The sequence below is a fragment of the Branchiostoma lanceolatum genome, chromosome 5 (genome assembly GCF_035083965.1).
Source record: "Branchiostoma lanceolatum isolate klBraLanc5 chromosome 5, klBraLanc5.hap2, whole genome shotgun sequence".
In the NCBI taxonomy this organism is placed as follows: Eukaryota; Metazoa; Chordata; class Leptocardii; order Amphioxiformes; family Branchiostomatidae; genus Branchiostoma; species Branchiostoma lanceolatum.
Window position 1 is genome coordinate 16,235,478 of NC_089726.1, and position 19,681 is coordinate 16,255,158.

Consider the following 19,681-nt stretch of genomic DNA (forward strand, 5'->3'; position numbering starts at 1 on the left):
ATGTTTGTCCTTGCCATGTTGCACCTCTTCACAAATATGCCCAGCGCAGCCCGTCTAACAAACAGTGCCCGGCCCAGAGTTAGGTGTGAGGCCGCAGTGAGGAACAGATGGAAGGAGTACTTCCGCCCCCTCACAAAAAAGGGGGTTTGCAGCCTACTTTTCAAATTCAATGCACATCAAACATGCGATGCTGTGTGTTGGCTGCATCAGAGCATGGAGAACAACAATTGGCATCTGAATACGTATCAATGACATTCTGCCAGCGGGGCACAAAGAAAAGAACAAAGCGTATCTCTCCAGGAGCAAAGAATGCTCTTTTCTTCCATTTCTTTATTGTTCCAACAAAACAGCCTCTTGGCTTGATTTTATACTGTTTTTGATGGATGTTTAGACAGATGGCATCGGGGTCGGGGCACAGAATTTTTCATCCAACATTGTCAGCGATCAATGGCATTCCCTGAGCAGTGCGATTTCTCTCCATGGCGGTTGATGAGTTTGCTCATCGCTCTACACAAACCGCCCATGTTGAGAGGAGGGGGGCGGCAAGAAGGGAAAACCAGCTACAGGGCATTGGTAGGTCTCCTGACCCTGCCTGATCAAGGAATGTTAAACGTCACTCCCACATGCAACTCACATCCTGAATAACATCCGCAGCTGACCGACACATGCGGCGCTACAAGCAACAAATATCGATTCTCACAACTTACAAGTAGGCCTATCTTTGTGGGCTATCTCTACCTCGCACCGTTCTTAATTCTGCGGGATTTACCCTATCAGAATGTCAATAGCCATCCCTGAAACATCCTCCCTATAATCATTGAGGACCATCAGAATGAGAAAACCTCTGCGAATTTAATTTACTGGACTGAAAAGAACTAAGAGTGTAAAGCTGCTAGTGATGCTTTTCAGGGTGTGAGAAGTTGCTACAATCAGCTTGATTTAATTACCAGGTGTATAAGGAGCACAGAAAAGGAGGTTATTTCATGGTAAATTGATTGCACACAAAATTAGATTCTCCTCAATTGCTGGCCGTGGTATTGATTTCTGGGTGGAAAGTCCTGGTCCATCAGTTAGACACAAGAAGATGCCAGATTTCCATTGCAAAGTAGACCTATCTATTCTTACCTTATCACTGATACCAGAGAGGTATTACCAAATCGCCAAGGAGAGAAAATGGCTGCCCAATGGAGCAAATGAAAAATTGAAACACAGTTAACACCGTTTTCTGTCCCAGTGATGATATCTAGATGAATCTAATGAGATTTAGGAAAAGAGAGACCACGATACTAAAACAAAGTGTACTTTTGTAGAAAAGTTCTTTGCTTATCTGTTGAATTTCTTATCAAGACTAAAGCCACCATGTCTAAGTACTGATGTCGCATGACCTCTACGGCAATCTAGAAGGACAAAAAAGTGAGGGATATTCTGGTGAGGGATATTCTGATTACCAGTAATCATCATAAAATTTTTGGGGCGTTAAAATGTAAATTCTACAAAACCTTCACCACTGGTGGACTAACCAAATTGGAAGTCTCCAATACAACAACTAAGATGAAATGTTGTGCAAATTGATTCAAAAATGTCGATTTAATTGATTTTGTGACAAGATGGATTTCACTGGAACAACTGCTATAGCTCTGATGTAGGATACATAATATTTTACGGTCCATATAGCTGGGAACCTTTCAAGCAGAGGTGAAAATACAAAGCCAAAGGGAAATCTCATTTCCTGTTTTTGGAACACAATCAAGCTTTCTATCTCAACGTTATTTCAGAGAGGAGGACTTCAGGTAAAATTGGGATATGTTTGAGAATCGGGTAAGCCGACCAGAGGGCAACAACATTGTCAGGTAACATGAGTCGAGGGTTAGCAATTATTCTATCGATTTTTATGTGGAGTCCTGGCTCAGTCCCAGAGGTAGATGGTGGATGACTGGTAGTGGAGAGATAACAGATCCTACGGGGAGACATATATTAGCTAGGGATGCGGTCAGTTGCATCCAAGCAGGGGTGATGCACAAGTCAACATAGGGTGTAAAAAGGGGGTTACGGGACATACAGTGTTTTTGTTGTTTTGGCAATGCCATCTTTTTTAAAATAACTGAAGGTTATGATTTTTTTATGTAAAAGCAATATTTGCTACAGTGGAGTGATGCTTTACCTGTTTTTTCTCAACCCTTAGACTCTCCTTTGGTTTATATTCATAGATGCACAGTGGCTATGTGGCAGACTTTTTCGTTCAACAAAACGTCAACGTTGTCAACATATGCCATATCAATTTTTTAATAACAGCATATGGACCAAATTATGATTCCTGTTTCTCAACATTAGATTAGAAAGTCTACAAGAATTGAACAACTTTCCAAGGTGGTACAAGTGCATACAATACTATTGTTCAAGGGCAATGCAAGCAAATATAAAGCAACACAGCTGACTGACTTTAATACTTGTTTTCACTGGAATATTCATGAAGGCACATTTGTGGTGAACAGAATTGCTGACAATCCATTTAATCTTTGAGAATCAGAAGCAGGTAAAATAAACATCCCCTGAAGGGGACAAAGTCAACTTGTTTGTGCAAGATGTCAATAAAACTGTCAGGGGTCCACAAACTAGCCACAGTTTACAACTGCCAGGTACTTCAAACAACTGTGGGTGATAATCAACTGACTGTGGGTGATAATTAGCTATGATTATCACCCTGTTGTTAACTCTGTAAACCAAACAGACTAGATGATTCCTACAGACAGTCACTCTGCTTGGAGAGTAGGAACTAAGCATGTGCAGCTGTAGCATACAGTGTGCAGTGTTTTACGGAGAATTCAGTCAGTTGCATGCAAAGTTTAGTAGTCTGTCCACCTAAGAAATGACTTAAATGTTCCAGTCTATTTTTTTTAAATCTAGAAAGTTTTTCGTTGAAAAACTATAAGAAAGTGGGTAATCTTGTTAGTTGTGCTTCTTCTTTTACTTACCATCATGGAGAAACTAGACAGTCATTTACCTCAGTCATGATTCAATTGTTTCTCTTAATGTCCCTCATTAACCATTGACTCATACTCCTTGCAGAAGGCAGAGGAAATTAGCATCAGATGTTCAATTCCTACAGGTCAGTTCTGCTTCTGACTATCTGTTTCTGACAACATTTGAGCAAGGACATTATATAGGACTGCCTTATTCTGGTAAGTTGTTTAAAAAAAAATCATTATTATGATAGTACATGTAGTAGAGCAAGCACTGGAAGGCAGATGTCAGACTTTTGATGTATACAAAGCATTTAGTGTGTCGGATTTATTATTATTTTTTTATGCAGTCCCATCTCACAATGGCTAATAATCCTGAAACAATTCCTGAGATCCTTCATTCAGATCATCTATACAAATCTCAATCATTATAATTACTTCTTAAGGTCAAGGTCGCCTGCCCACAAAAATCATGAAAACCCATTAAACGAACTAGGGTAAAAACATAAGCACTTTTCCCAAGGTGTTAATAGGCAAGAGAATAATATGTACTGGCTTAGACGATTCACACTGGGAAAATTTTCAGGACGTACGACGTTACCTCCAAGGTGAACGTACGACCAACCTCCTTGGTACGACAAAGTCGTAAGGGCCATAAAAATGCCAGTCCTACGACACCCGGGGCCGATTCACACCCAGGAAAAAAGGCGCCGCACGCCAACGACGTACGTCATCGTACATCCAGACAATTTCCCTGTGTGAATCGGATCTTAGTCAAAAGACCTGTTCCAGATCACTTGCGGGGCGTGAGCTACAAGCCTGGGAAACAAGGTAAAGAGTACAGCTCAGATAATCTACGAGATGGCACGTTGCCAGTTTTCACACCCCACCATCCTCATGCAGGTGTTGGAGAGAAATATAGGTGTGTCTAATAACAAAATCCAATTATACAGCTTTTGCTCAGGGCTGGGTTCCATGTAGGCATGCCCTACAGACGGCAAGGTGGATTAGGTGTCATACACCACATAATGAACGCAGGTGTTCTAACAGTCTGCACAGAACAGACCCATTGTTCAACATCACTTTAAGTACATCTTTGCCTTCTCTGCCATATAAATCACTGGACTTCAAGACAAAATATGTTTTTACAGTCATGTCTGTAAATATTTGTAGAAAACTTACTTTTACACGATCACAACAAGATTTATAGTGCAGAACATTACGGCAATACTTTCTTCAATACTACCAGCAGATACTGTAATTCTTGTTTCTTTCACTGTACCTTTAAGTTCACTGTTTACACGGTCACCTCTGTACCATGAACTTATCATCACAGTGAAAGAAACTGCCGTAATCATTTATGCTTCCTTCACACATCCGTTCTGTAAATCACTTGCCGCCACCGTGAAGTTAAAGTTCAGCGAAAATGTGAATTAACCTTACAACATGAAATTTTGCTACCGGGAAGATAAAGTGAATTACAGTTTTCTTTTTTCGGAATTCTTTTAACATATAAATTGTGATCATTCAAGACAAAATGTATGCTTTTATGGGCATGTCCGTAAATGTTTGTGGAAAACTTACTTTTCACAATCACGAAAAGATTTATTGTGTGGTAAATTAAAGCAATATTTGTTCAATGCCCTCACCCTCCAGATTAACCATAACTTTTGTTCTTTGTCATGTAAATCACAACAATTCAACACAAAACAAATGTTTTCATAGAACACGTTTATAAATGCTCATGGAAAATTTATACCACAAAAGGATTTATATGGTCAATAGATTACATCATTTCTTTATTCAACGTCCCCCAAGGTTCAATAAGAGTTCCACGTGTAAGATGTTAGTAATGAAAGAAAAAGCGCAATATTTTATCGGAACAAAAGACAACATTGTCCCTGCATTGTTAAAACACCTTAGTATGCAAAAGCAACAAATATTCCAGACAAAACGCAGAGAGTGACACGCTACAATGTTTGAAATTGTTTGTGCAGTTGAACTAGCCTCCACCAGGCCTAAGCTATGTGTATATGGATCGTAGAATTTGGCACAGAAAGAGGAATAATTGGCCAGTAGAGTCAGTCCACGATATTAATAAAGGCATATATTTCCCCGCTTGCAAATGGAAACCTTCTGGTGGCCGAAATTTCCTGGCAAATATTCTCCCTATAGCTGGCGTAGTCAGTCTGGCAGAGACTACAGTTGAACCACCTTCATGCTCACATATCCATGTGCCCTTGATTTCAGGAGAAGGTCTTCCAAGGTCATTACCTCCCTTATTGGGGCGGAACAGCTATAACAGAAGTGATCAGAGGTATACTATCGTTCTGAGAATGCGAAGGGAATCAATGAAATGAGCAATTTTCGGAAGGGAAATGGCTCTGGGCATTCACCTCATTGTGTGGTGGAAAGTAGCAATCAGCTAGGGGAGGAAAAGTTACAGATCAATGACGTAGTTTCATGCCTGATAATTCATTGCCGCAACTTCATAACCGCTAGTATGATTGAGCCAAGGTAAAAGTTTCAGAAGCATTGTACAGTGCTATTTTGGGATACAGCAAATTTTCCGTACATGTATGTATCATGGGGTATTCAGCTTCACTTTAATGTCCCAGGGACCCCTGATTCAATTTCATGGACAACTAGGAAAGACAACAACACCTGTTTTACTGTAAAATCAGATTAATCTCAATCCAATTTTGATCTTGGCATTTTTCAAGGCACTTCATTACGCATTTAATTTCCATCGCTCCAATGGCAATTTGTAGTGCGGATAAACGTGGAAACGTAATTACGACTCAACGTCAATAATAAGAGCGAGAGATTGCCGTACGACTAAGCGTGATTAAATGGAAGCATACACACTGCCTTCTGTTACCGGGGAATGGGTTGAGTAGATTTTCCTTTGCAGATTGAGTTTGCGAAAGTAATTCGCGCGGTGGCAAACAGTGAATGGTATGTTTTCGTTTGCTTTGGTACCTGTTAATCCACATGACCACCTGTCGGGAAGATGAAAGTGCCGAGTCAGCTGCGGTGAAGGATTTTTTAAAAGTGGAGGGTTTGAATGGGGTTTTCAGAATATGATTTTTTTTTCCTACTTATGAATGTCCATTTACCACCGTCAGTGTCTTGGAACTGGACACTCACTTTGTCCCAAACAGTTTTTGATGCAACACAAAGTTCAATGTCACACATAACTGAAAGATGATACTAACAACCCCTATTATAGCCCAGTAGGCTGGTACTTTATCCAATAGAATACTGTACTTTGATTGTGAAGCCAAGCAAAATTATATCAGGTGATGACTACTTTTAAATAGTAGGTCAGTGAATTTACAAAATGTTTCTTGTCGATAACTGTATCACTTAACATGTCTTTTCTAAAATTTGCAGGTTTCGTCATGCAGAGGGACCACATTATGTTGTTGTTTATTTACACAACGATAACTTACGTAATAGCCTTGTCCCTTGATTTTGTCATGGACAGCTATTAACAATAGCATTGATTGTCTGAGGGTTCAGACATTCCAGTACTATTCACAGATAATGAAGTAATATAAGTGAGTTAGAGGGATCTGTCTGGGAAGCCATCTCAAGTTTCTGAGAAAACACCTTTCTCTTTATTCCACCACAGGTGTCTAAGCTCTGCCCAGGTAGTGTGGTGAAAGGGTCACTTGTCAGGTGGAAGTAGGAAACATAAAGGGCAAGGACTAGACTTGTAAACACACAGAACAATGGAAGAGCAGTCAATATTTCCTTACAGTCTGACAGCGTTCCTCTCTCTTGACATAAATGAACTGTATGTTTCCATAAACATGCATATTAGAGGATCTATCGAAAGATTGAAATCACATAAAATGCAAAATAATTTTTTGTACATCATGAGTTGCAAATGCAGTGCAATGGTAAGATACACAAAAGCTTGTTTCTTCAGATTTTACAGGATTATGGACAGTTTTTATTGGGTAGTCAAAGACAGACAAGCTACAGTAAACTGTGATAGCTTTCATTCCAAACATATGTTTCAATCATGCATTATGTGATATCTATCAAAATCATGATCAGACCCAAACACATCAGATATTTCTCACTTCAACCATACAGTGGGAACACCGTCCTGCTAGATAAGGATATCTTTCATCATTTTAGTGCCACTGTTATATTGTACTGTCCATGCATGCTAAGATATCGCCTATCTATAATTCATGACAAGATCAGAAATCTCACGACAACCTCATTTTAGTCAGATACTGAAACACATTCTATTTCTCGCACAGTTCTAGTTACTAGATATTCTTGCCAGGTGTTCCAGACAAAGAAAATAGGATATCAACTGTTGTTAGAATTGTAGATATTGCTCTTTTCTGCATGGTGCATTTCCCTAAAGACCACACATGGCCTTGAATCTCTACCCATGCCTATGAAAACACCCTCACCACATGGATTACCTTGCCTAATCACCTGGAGAAACCTATCTAAACACTGGGCAGCTTGGGAATGATACACTGTTTCTAGTCTCTTGGGTTTATGAGTTCAAAATTGAAGTATAAGCCTGTAGGGCTATACCATTTTCAAAACGGGGTTGAAAAGGGAGGGAAAGAAGTAGAGGATACAATGCCATGTCCAGACAATACAGAGTGGCAAAAAAGGGGGTCAACAAATAATTTGTCAACCCCCTAGAAATGACATGTTCCACATATACACTGCATTACAGATAGAGGAGAATAATACCCTTTCTCAAATATTACTGACTGAATCTTAATGGAAAAGAAAATAATGAAATAATAAAAATACAATGTGATGTTAATATGTTCTGACCATGTGTACGCCATTCTGAGTCAGTTTTGGCTCATTGATTGTAATATCACTGTCTGAATCATAACTATATATAACTGATGACCCAGACTGAGGCAAGCACATCCCATGGCTGCCTGACAGGTGTGTGTTCAGCAGGGGAGTACAGGTAACATATCCCTTAAGTGCATTACATGCTTAAGCACCTGGAAAATCTCTCCAAATACCAGCTGCCATAATGCCCTTGGCCCTCAAATCTGAATCACAAATGATAACAATGTATTCTGCGGAAAAATTCATATTCTTTTAGAAGGATTTTATAATGCCGTGCTGTACATGCATTTCAATTTGTAACATTTGCATGCCATTAGCTACCCTACTTTTCTGTTTGTTTGTTTGCTTGTTTATTTGTTTGCTTAGTACCAATCAAATAAACACATAGAGAAAGTACATTCACAAATGATCAGATGACAAAGGGAAACCTGCATAGATTTTAAAGAATGACCAAACTGTTCAAAAAGACTATTAAACTCTCTCACAATATTTTCCTTACACTGACCATTATACACAACTGCATGTGCTCTGTTCCACTTTCAAGTAATGGATAACTCTGTCATAGAAGTCGTCAGCATCTCACTATGATCCCACCTAATCACAACAGGTGTCATCATCACTGCAAGAACCGACAAACAAATCAAACACGGACGACAGCTTTCTTCATTAACAGGCCAAACTGACTGCAGCTTGAATAGAAAATGCCAGCTCGCTGCGGAGATCTGTGGATGTTTCGGAGATAAGCTGACGGGAAGCTTCTCTAGCAGGTTTCTGGATGTGGATGATAAGGAGGATTACCTCCATTATAGACCCAGAGATCCCGACACAACGATGCACCCTGCTGCATCGGTTAGTGCCAACAGCTATCGCTGATGCTCATTTCCTTGGGTTAATGCTATAAGCTTCTTATAGCAGTGTTCATTCCCTAAATGACATTATTCCTTATTCCTGGGGTAAGGATTGCCGACCTTCCACCTTTGCCATGGCTGTCTTCTAAAGGTTATCTCTGAAGGAGCCCAAGCTTTAACTTTGCACACATTATGGTAGACATTTGTTACCTTGATGACATGTGTGACAAGGAAAGTGTACTTCTGTATGAACAACAGTTCAAAGATCTCATACATGTACCTCCGTTAAATATTGCTTAGGTGACTTGGCAGGAAGGTCATTGAGTTTAAGATGATAACCCAATTTACTTTGTGCTAATCACTTAAGAGTATAGCATAGTTCAGGTAACAGTTCCTTTCAGGTAAGATAGGTTACATACATTTAGAAGCTGTTTCATTGCAGAAAGAAAAAAAAAACAGTTACATAGAAAAGCTTGTCTTTCCCCATCATCAAAAATTGTAAACACATATAGAATATGTAATTCCATCATGCAAGTGTTGGCTATCATGTTTTGGTTCTTTGAATCATGTAAGAAGGAGAAGATTTACTCTACACAAACACTGCCTGCCTGGCCTTTGTCCTCTGTCAGGATACAGCCAACAGCTAAATTTCTTAGACATGTAAACTTTGAAAATCCTTCTCTTATAGCTTTCAGTGTCAGATAGGTCTAGTCTAGGTCTAGCCGTTATTCAAGTTGACAATCAGCATCATTTTTAGATCTTGACTGGTGGAGTGCTCAAGTTCTTTAACTATCTAAACGTTTCTGACCTCATACTCCTCTCCCATTTTTCAAAACCCTTCTGACACAACTTTATCATTCACGTGATTCAATATGCATGTGATGGTAGCTGCTTAAGTCACTCAATGTAAAGTATTGCTGCAAGTTTAAGTTTGAGTTTAGTAAATAAATAAAGATAATCTGTTTACCCTTGGGAAAATAAACTCTGTTTTGAAATATGGAGACAGAGTTCCAAAGTCTTGCAAGAACATACAGGATGTTTTCTAACAAGGCAGGAAGTGTAGAGTGATGTTCTCTATTATATAATACGCAGGCTGTGACAACCTTGATAGGGGTTTCTGGCTAAGATTGTGTTCACTATTGTATGATCAAACCATATATGTACAATTCCATGCCATGAAAATGGAGGGAGACTTAGAAGGCATTTGCCAGTCATGTTTTGACTAGTGCATACCAGGTTAGACCCCTACTGTTACTAGTAAGTGTGGTGGGTTCTTTATCATGCCCAAGGCTCTATTAAAGTAATGCACTGAAGCTTTAATGTCACCTACAGTTGGACAATTTGATAAAAGAACTGTATGAAAGATGGTAGATGACAGCAATAGGTTTTACCGACAGTGGTATGTTTTCCCACAGTATTTACAATGTCTCAGTAACTGCAGGACATTCCTATGACTGTAGGTGCAGAACCCAGTAAATGACAATGATTCACAACCATTATGTTGGATCCCTTTACACCCATAATGTCAGCATCATTGGTCACAAAGTCCCATAGGTTTTAGTTGTTAAAAGGAAGCTGTTACTTGTAAAAATGAAGACTTACACACTATTAAGCAAACATGCTCACATATCAAAAGACGATATGTTAAGAAATAAAGCTTCTTTTTCTTTCCATTGGCAAAAAAAATTATATCAATGTTAAATCAAATGCAGCAGTAGAAATATACCACCAGTAACTGAAACTTACATGTCCTCATATAACACTGTTACACAACCCATCTCATGTCAGTCACCTTGGTTACGAAGCAATAACTAATAACACAAACTGTCATGCAGAGGAGTGATGAGGCTTATTTCAGAATTTCCCAGAGGAAGCCAGGTTGGAAGGGAACTTTCAAAAATCCTTGAAGGGATTTAAGAAGAAATTCATAACAGTGTATGATTAGTGGTGCCACGTTATCTTGGCAAGTTTTATACATGCATTAATTCTGAATTATTAGCTGGCAAACTCCTAAAGTTTAAGAGCAATTGATAGTGATATTTTTTTGTTGTTTTTGATGAATGCAAGTTCAGTAGATGTGAATACTTAGCAATGTTTTTAATCTGAATAATGTGACAATGTTAGAGTTGACAGGCACTAGTGAACCAGGCAAGGATGTGCATTTCTTCTCAGTGCCTATGAGTACAATGTTGAAGGATTTTCTGTGGCTCTTCTAATTGAATATAAGGTGCTCTTGGATAGGGGAAGTGTTGAAAGTGTCATAACATTTTTGAGGTCAACAGTTGGTGACCTAACATATTTTGTCCTTCCCCCATATCGCATCACTTCTGTCAACAATGTCAGACATAGTTTCAAAACTTTTAGTGCAGGCTTATTTTCTTTTTCACTCTCATACACACCCCAACCTGGCCCTCCATGACCATCCATACTAAAGCATTCTTCAGTTGCCTGAAGGGAAAAATGTAAAGCACTCCACATTTTAATGGACACAAGTAGAAGAAAATTTGAAGTACTTAAAATAGCCCAGGGCCTTGAATCCTCCCTGGAATGTAGCATTCTTTCTTGGAAACTGGCCTTCACTGGGGTATAGCTGAAATATTCTACTGAAGAAAAGGTGTAGCAATCCTATTCATGGATAGGGTTGATCGTTTTTGCGTGCATAAAACTTATTCGAGTACATAATACGCTTGTCTGTCCCAATGAAAAAGGGACCACTACAATTTCAAATGGTAGAACTTCTCATGAATATCAGTAAAACTAAGTCCCCATATATGACATGCATGTACTCTAGTCACTGTTTTCAGTCAAAAACACTGTCTTTGTACTCACCTAAAATCCTACAAGTTGAACAGTCCAGCTTTAAACAAGTATCTACCTAGGTTGACCTGTAGGTTTTCTCCTTGGTGCTGAAGTGAACATCCGCACACAACTTAAAGTGTCCTTTCTTTCGGCGATGTCAGGAGGTCCCAGTAAAATCCTCAGACAAGAAACACCCACACTGTCTTATCTTCTTGAGAGCTGTGGTGATAGTATACAATGGAAGACATTCACAGTCCAGTGATTTTCAATATACACTGCCATTTTCACACAGTGGCAAGCAAGGTAGCATGAAATGGCATCTGACATTTTCTCTTACGGCACTATTGGAGGGAAATGTGCTGGATAAAGATCAACCATGAAGAAATATGACCCTTTGTTACAGTTATGAATCTTTAATTTGGTTAGGGGATGGACCAGGAAGAATTGTTTGTTGGAGGGGAGTTGTGATTTGGATACAAAATAGCAGCAGGTCTAGGTAAATTCGTGGATAAGTTGTTGAGACAATTTATACCATTGCAGTTGAGGAAAATATTTTTGATACACAAACTGACCCAGAAAAAACAAGGGTTTGATATTTTTACCACTCATCTGAATCTTATCTTGTTTGCCCCTATCATCTTTTGCTGAAATTAATGTTGATGATTATCATAACATAGATCTGTATGTATGTATGTATGTATGTATGTATTTACGTATACATGTATGTATGTACTATGTATGTATGTGTGTATGTGTGTGCCTGAGTGTGTGTGTGTGTATTTGTGTGTCTGGTAGTGTGTTTTTTAGCGCAGCTTTAGGAGTGAGCTTATTTTGTGTGTGTGCGCATTCTCCATATTGTCTCCTCTTAGCCTTGCCTCTGTATTTGCATACATGCATGCATAATGCAACAGCAAGTCTAAAGCAGTCTTTTTTTGTTTGTTTTAACAAATAGACCTAGTAGTACATCAAAGAACTTTTTTCAGCACGTTTATAGACCTAGAAATGGTTTTTCTTTGCTGAACTCAAGGTGAAGAACAGCTTGCCTGAAGCAGGCTATAACCACAGGCAGTCAAAGTGTCAGAAGGCTCTTTCAAATGCAAACTCAGTGATAAATCCTGTCCATAACTACCATACATAACACATTGCACAGAAAGACTTTTAAAGCCCACTTCTTCAGTCGGTCGTATTTTTCACTATCTCTTGCCTTTAAGAAGCCAGGATAAGTTTCAAGGTCAGTCCAGAAGTTTGATGTGTCGGTATCATGTGACGGTCCACGTGCCCAGGAGGTGCCTCGTAACCGTCCGAATTAAGCTAATTTATGTGGCTTATCTGTACAGTTTGATCGCTGAAAGGTAAAGCACTTAAAGTAGGACTCCTGATAAGTGCATCAGCACTTGCTGGCGGGGGTGTTAACTTGTTAATGATCCTGCCGAACCCATACATCATGGCAGCTAGTCTCTTACTGCTCCGTCCTGATGGTTCAGATAGCGATAATGTTCTGTTTGACCTACATATTCAATGTCACTAGCACTGTTGCATGTTAATTTTGACTGTGCAAAGCTCGTGTCATTGAGCGTGCTGAATCCTCGCTCAGCATTTTTGTCCAGAAGTATGAAACAAGAGGAACAAACCAGTTAGAACCTACATTTAGTCCTACATTCACAAAGAAATTAGCATTTAATCACCTTTAAGTGTCTACGTGTTATTCCATTGTATGAATCTTTTGAAAATCATTAGGTAGAACTTTAAAAATAACATGTACAGTAGTTGCAAGAAGCAAGACCACTAGATCATTGTTATTATTCGATCTGTAATAGTACAAACTACAAGGGGAGCAGGTGCAGGGTGTATGAAGTCTTCAATCTTTCTTGGGGTCTGACAATACTTCAGCACTGGGGAAATCTTTTCATACAACTTTTATATTCAGTCAGGAAGGCTCGCTGTAATAGTCGAATAGATCACTTTGGCGACCTTATGCATGTTGAGGAGGTCTTACATCTTAAAAATCACCTGTGGGAGAAAAAGGAGACCTTCATCTGTCTGATTTGGGTACCTAAGACTGATGTGCTTGATGCTGTTCCACCATTCACTAGAGTATGCACAAGGTCTATGTGTACTTTTCCCCTTGGAAAGTGCAAGGGACACTGAGAAATTGAACCACTGCTTACATTTGGCTTTGGCAGATTAGGTGCTCTAATTGGAGCCAGAATTTACCGCTCTAATTGATCCTGTAGGTCGCAAGTAATTGCAGGAGAACATGTATCATCCCCATGATGAAAACTTATTCAATCTAGTAACTGATCTGCAGTTTGGCAGGAGACCAAAACTTGTATCCCTGGATCATGTTCCAGGCGCAACTGTTACTAGGTGTAGGGATGCATGACTGGAATTCATAATCACGGTTAGGAGTTGTCTCAGAGAGGGACCCTATCCTCTAAACTTGACGTTTACTTCCTACCTTGTTCAGTTGAGGGATGCCCCGGTAAGAAATGGGCGAAAATTGATGGTTTGTTACTAATTTCCGTTCAGACCGAGGTACAAATGGAGTGACATTGGGGAGATGCCCTATGGCTGTGAGAGGGTGTTAAAGCTCTCAGTCGGGCATCATGAGGCCGTTTGCAGGACCTCTTACAGCGATCTTGTCATTAGGCGTCTAAAGATATCGGAATTCTGCAGTATGAAAAGGCCCCCATGAGCAAAGGGCCGCCATCTGTGGCTTCTAATGGATCCGCACAGCACTTTTCCTACGACGTGCTGTAAGCATGGCATAAAGCTTACCAGGCCATTTGTGAGCGTCTTCGTCATGATGGGACCTTAAGGCTAGCAAGGACCTGTAGATGGAAGACCTTAAGAGGCAGTTAGGATCATCCACAAATGCATAAGACCACAAGCAAGGATCTGACTACTAACAACTCGGTGTAGGATTTTTTGGAACAGGAAAGAGTATTTTGCCTATTACATTAAGGGTGGAAAGAATGACCCCTAGCAGGTTTGGCCATAACCTCTATAGGGATTTATATAATATGCACTTTTCTGGGTGTTTCAGAGGCAGACATCAGTTTAAAGTTGGTATGGCATTGCTGGATGCAGCCATTGTGATTTTTTTTTTGCTGAATAAAAGGACCTTCATACAGTGACTCAAAAAATGTACTTGATGCTGGGTGTAACCTGTTATAATAAGCAACCTGTGCAGCTACAGCTTGGCCAGGGTTTGAATGTGTGAACAAATCTTTCTTTAGATCTTCTTTTCAAGTCAAAAGTTTCTGCATATTTTATATTTCATAATGATTGTTCTGCACTTTTGTTAAATCAACTTTCTTGCGTATGCATTTCATTGATTTTTCGATGTACCTGACTTTGCACCTTTTTTGTTTTCATACAGTCTCTCCCTCTGTTCTGACACCTTTCCATCTATTCTTTACTGTTGCTTCTTGACTTTTTTATTAAGTGTATGTCAAACAGTTGTAAATGTATGTGTCTGAGCAAACCAAATTGTGGGTGAAAATGAGGTTTCCCATCCTACATTAAGCTGTAAATCTCACTTGAAAGATGTATCCCTTCATGGACGCAATTCTTTCTACTTCTGCCAATGGCCATCCAGATGGCATAAAAGGCAATCGGGATTCCAGTTCCGGACATAACGGGGGAAATTTGTAACGGCAAAGCATGCAATTTTTGCCCACTGTGGCAGGGGAAACAAAAGCAAGACAAATGGTAATGACACGAGCACTCGCAGTGAATAAATCAAAGGAGGGTATCTATCACGGGTAGCATTGCAGGAACGTGATCCCTACTAATATTCCCAGGCCGAGTTTCCTACGGTGAGTCATGCCACATGTTGCAACATTAATGTAGCACTTTATTCCAGCCATATTTTTCCCATGATGGCAGGATGCATGTACATAAGTCAACAAGCTGTCCGGTCACGTATTTCAGTTCACCAGATGATTGACTTGGGTTGATGATTGACTACCCCAGGTTAGTAAAACAAAAACATTATTTGATGATGATTGTGACCATAAACTTCAAAATGGCTCTGATATAACACTCAACATGACGTTCAACCACAAAATGCCTCATGCATGACGTCATGTGGTATCAAAGCTGCTTATACCTGTCTATAAAAGAGAATGCTGTAATTTCAAATGAGCTAAATATAACCTGATCAATATCAGGATTGAGATCTAACTACATTCAACTCCTTCAGCTATTGATTATGAAATCTTTGCATTCCTAGGTTCTGTAAAGTAAATCCTACTTTGATACAAAAATATGGTCTGATTCGAGGGAGATTTTCTGTCCAGAAACAACAGTGACATTACTCTTTTATAGATGATATGGACAAACCTTTGCAAGAGGAATCTGCTTGAATATGTATTGCGTTCTATTTATTGAGGTATACTATCTTGTTATTCAAATACATGATATCATCATGGTTCATAAACAACCATATCCTTTACTTTAACATCTCCATGTCAGCTACAGCAGGTGCGATTTAGCTGGCTACACCTCTGTTGTTGAGGTGATCATACATAATTGATCCAGAGAATGTTGATAGATATTTCTGGACTAATCAGCTCATTTTAGATCCCAGCAAGATGCATGGGCCTTAAAGAAGTGGCTATGTTTTGAACAATGGTGATGATTTGTCATTGGTGCTTGAAGTCAGGGGTTAAAAGGGTTATTGACTGCCAGAAACTCAGCTGAGTTCATTAGGGAAGAAAGATTGAAGACCGCATTATGTTTCGTGACACTGGAGGTTGTAGGAATACCACAATTCGATATCTTCAACACTTTGAGAAAGGGCTAGGTACTGACCTCCATTCCTTTTGCCTATATGAGGGGCAAATGTCAAGTAAGGGTCAACATTGGCATCAAGTTGAATCCCAGGTCGGATCTGTCAAGGGATTATCTGTAAAACAAGATCCCATTTCTCCGTAAAACGATCGCAGTAAGGTGTGCCTTTCTTAAGCAAGCAGAATATAAGCTAATACTCAAGCCGTGCATTTACCATAAATAACCTGCATTCAAAGCCATGCTTATAGAATGATAAGTTCCAGTTAGCTGTGTGCAAAGTGAAAAAGAATGAAATGGTGAGCTCCCCCACCCATCAGTTCAGCTGGACGTAAGCCACGGAGCATGGACAGGTCGTGACCTTTGTTTGATGGGACTCTTAGTGAGATATGTTAACAAGTTCAGGCTGTCCATCTTTGCTGGTAGGACTAGGTCAGGACCAATAACGTTATGGGCCTCCTTGCAGCAGAAGTGCTGTAAAACAAAGGTCAGCGAGAAGGCTTGGGCCATTTTTTGTGGACGAGTCTAAAAGGGGTCAGTGACCCATATGCTTAACCCTTGTGTTCATAAAGAACATGTTAACACTAACGTTCCAATCTATTCATTGTTATGCAACCATAAAACATGACTGTTTCACACAAGGACAAAGGAAAATATTGAAACTTTGAAGAGGTCCAATGAGAGTTGAGATCTGTTGGGAGAACTAATGTCAAAATATGGGTCATTGATTTGCTTCTGAATATGTCAATAGTGCTAACTTGTCTTTCCTTGACTTCAGGTCAACGGGGATTAGATTGACACTAACTGAACGGTAAATTTGTTGTAATCAATGAAGCTTTGTACAATGTTTAAGCTGATGGGAGTATTCTAGGGGTCCCCATTATAAAAGCAATACCAGTTGGTGGAAAATAGTGGTCCTAAGAGAAATGTTGACACCAGTGTTGATATTCCTGAAGTCATGGTCAGAAAGGAAAGGCAACAAGTCTGAATAGAGTGAATACTGCCTCATCTCAATAAAAAAAACCCACATGAACAACATGATATTGCCAACACCAATACTATTGTAGTACAGAATATTTACATATTGGGCTGGATGGAATCAAGCAGACACTAATATGTAAGCTTTATCACTGTACAGGTGCTTCAGTCCACCAGATTGGTACTAATAAAGCACTAGTGATACATTATGCTATCTAAAAAGTATAGAGAGATGGATAAAACTAACTTGGGACTTGGCCTTGGTACTTAATTGAAATTGTGTAGTGTTTCAACAACTGCAGTTGTTGCATGGTCTTTGTGGCTTAATCCACTGAATTGCACACACTGGCAGTCATTGCTTCAGATAGATCAAGTGCATAATTTTGCTCAATGCTAAATGTGCAGTTTTCGAGAGACCAAAATGTATGGTGTCAGTGTTAAAGGTGTGTGAAAATGGGAACCGAGTCTGGATCATGATGCATTCCCATTCTTCCATTTCGGGATGTCCATTTCAAAACAGAGCGCTATGCTTTGATACCTTAAGTAGGACACCAGAGATTTGTCTTCAGAGCAAGCCAACCAGTCAACCAAATCATCAGTCCTGAATGGAAAATAATCCCTCCACTGAAGTGACCATTCCCGCCCGCCACACTTCATCTTGCTCGCAGCGAGCGCTCTTTGCCTTCTCTTTTATGGTTGAAACATCTCTTCTCATTACGGACGCTACAGATGGCACAACTAGGGCATGGAGGACCAGGATGAATGAACACACATCATACCAGGAGGAAGAGCGATTCCCCAAGCCTTTGGCTACAATTTACTACCGGTGCTCCCCATGCGTCATCCTGCCAGAAGAAAGACATTTTAATATCAGGAAGTAGAGGTCAGAGGGACTCTATCTCATTTTGATAATGGGTCTTGGAGAGAAATACCAAGAGGATGTGATCCCATTGACCTGAAGGGGGAGAAAAATATGGTTTCAATATTGGAGAAGTAAGAGATCAGTAGGACAGTGGCTAATAACTATATTTCTTTGGTTGTGTGAATAAATTTTCTCCATGCAGTCCTTATGAATATCCCTGTAGTTTGTGGAAAGTTGGACGGTGTAATATTAGTTCAGAGACTACATGTATGAGTCAAAGAAAGTTTTTGCATGGCTGTTATAAAAGTGTTGAGAGTCAAATAAATCATTGTGATAACCTTCGGAAAAGCTGCTATTGATAACAATGCACATAGCGTTCTGGAAATTTGTTTTCCTCTCTACCGATATCAGAAGCACGGTGATCTCCGATATATTGAAAATGCACTCACCTACAACAAAATAGCACTTCATCTCTGGCAGATAAGGCATTAATATTCCCATATCGTTGCCGATGTTCCATCAGAAACACATCATATATTCATGCCTCCTATGGCACATTTATTATTAGAAGTGCAGAGGATCAACAGCAATATGAGGGGATACAAGATGGGAATCCAGGCACCATCTGCTTTTTATATAGGAACTCCTCTTCTGTCTGTGCTAGACAATTGATATCAATAGGCACCACAGCATGGTTTGCATACACCTTCTTTTCACATTTTGCCAGCATTTTATATGACAAAAATGCATTAGCATCACCTATAACATTGGGATAGAATGGATTTCAGTTGTTTAAGTGTTTTAAGCAACTTTTACCTTAAGAATTCATATTGAGTAGAATATCAGGTGAAGGTGACTGAGTAATAAAATATGTGATTTACTATGCCATTATTTACAATGGCATTGTAAATATGATTTTTATTACACCAGTCCCTTACAACATTGTGGCATTTAGAGACTGCGCGTTATGTACATAGACCTGTGTATATCATCATGAAAATATTGTTTGCCCTTTCCAGTTTCAGATATACTTTCAGAAAATTGCTTTTAATATTTTCAGCTGTTGTAATATTCCTTGATGGAAAGCATACTGGTTCCAAGGCTCTATGGCATTTAAGTTTTCTTGGCAGAATATGGGATTTCACCTATCATTCTAACCGGATGAAATATATAAGTAATCTTTCTGGATCACAAGTCGACTAGCACAGCTTCTTTCTGTTGTTCAATTACACAAAGAATTAGGGCAACCATCTGTCTTTGTTTCCCTACCGTTATTGACGTCCCCTGACGGAGCTTGCTAGATAATCAGCAAACATTCTCAAGAAGCGGAGTCATTTAACAAATACTTTCCTGATAAAGAAAAACTGTAGAGCCATTGTTAGTCCATTTTCCAATTTGTTACATTAACGTGACATTTCAGTGCTGGGGAAGTACATGTGTGTGAGAGTGGTTTGACATCATGTTTACTTTATGAAACTTGGCTAAGCATTCTATGTTCAAGATAAAGTACATACAGACTTCTCGGGTCTAGTTATGAGTTTCATCCATCATTTAGTGACATTTTGTCTCCTGGGCTTGAGGGTGGAGTA

The 19,681-nt window shown here is 39.5% G+C and overlaps 1 long non-coding RNA gene across 1 annotated transcript in view; it reads right to left on the reverse strand.

The window, feature by feature from the left end:
* Positions 1 to 19,681, reverse strand: part of LOC136435455 (uncharacterized) — a 242,786-nt gene that overhangs the window by 15,250 nt on the left and 207,855 nt on the right. Inside the window, exons 9-10 of the long non-coding RNA XR_010755844.1 lie at positions 16,277 to 16,370; positions 11,489 to 11,677 (exon numbers count right to left, since the gene is read on the reverse strand). This is a non-coding gene — a long non-coding RNA (uncharacterized lncRNA). The remainder of the gene's footprint in view (positions 1 to 11,488; positions 11,678 to 16,276; positions 16,371 to 19,681) is intronic.